Source organism: Mandrillus leucophaeus, unplaced genomic scaffold, assembly GCF_000951045.1.
Source record: "Mandrillus leucophaeus isolate KB7577 unplaced genomic scaffold, Mleu.le_1.0 Scaffold1245, whole genome shotgun sequence".
NCBI lineage: Eukaryota > Metazoa > Chordata > Mammalia > Primates > Cercopithecidae > Mandrillus > Mandrillus leucophaeus.
In genome coordinates, this window is record NW_012100821.1 from 65343 (window position 1) to 66472 (window position 1130).

The following is a 1130-nucleotide window of genomic DNA, read 5'->3' on the forward strand; positions in this document are numbered from 1 at the left end:
GAGGGGAAAGCTGTAACTCTGTGAGATGATTTCACAGAACACAAAGAAGTTGCTCAGAAAGCTTCTTTCTCTTTGTTATCGGAGGATATTTCCTTTGGCCCTATAGTCCTCCAAGGGATGCGAATTATCAGTTCTCAGAATGCACAGAAATAAAGCTAGCAAACAGCTCCACGTAATACAGCTGTAACTCTTTGAGTGGAAGTCACACATCACAAAGCAGTTTCTCAGAAAACTTCTTTCCACTTTTTCTCTGAGGATATTTTCTTTTTCACCATAGCCCTCTATGGGCTTCCAAATATCACTTTGCAAATTTCACAAGAATCGGCTTAGCCACTGGCTTTGGAGGGCAAAGCTTTTACTCTGTGAGATGAATTAATAGAACACTTAGCAGTTTCTCAGAAACCTTCTTTCCAGTTTTCATCTGAGTATATTTTCTTTTTCACCATAGCCCTCCATGACCTTCCAAATATCACTTTGCAAATTCCACAAGAACAGTCTTAGCGAAAGGCTTCTTGAGAGGAAAGCTTTAACTCTGTGAGATGATTTCACACAATACAAAGAAGTTCCTCAGAAAGCTTCTTTCTCTTTGTTATCGGAGGATATTTCCTTTGGCCCTGTAGTCTTCAAAGGGATCCGAAATATCACTTGTCACATTCCACAGTAATAAGGCTAGCAAACAGCTCCACGAAATACAGCTGTAATTCTGCGAGTGGAAGTCACACATCACAAAGCAGTTTCTCAGAAAGACTCTTTCCAGTTTTTCTCTGAGAATATTTTCTTTTTCACCATATCGCTCTGTGTTCTTCCAAATATTACATTGCATATTCCACAAGAACAGGCTTAGCGAACAGCTTTTGAGGGGAATGCTGTAACTCTGTGAGATGAATTAACAGAACACTAAGCAGTTTCTCAGATAGCTTCTTTCCAGTTTTTCTCTGAGGATATTTTCTTTTTCACCGTAGCCCTCCATGGGCTTCCAAATATCACTTTGCAAATTCCACAGGAACGGGCTGAGCGAACGGCTTCTTGAGGGGAAAGCTGTAACTCTGTGAGATGAATTAACAGAACACTATGCAGTTTCTCAGAAAGCTTCTTTCCAGGTTTCATCAGAGGATATTTCCTTTTCCACC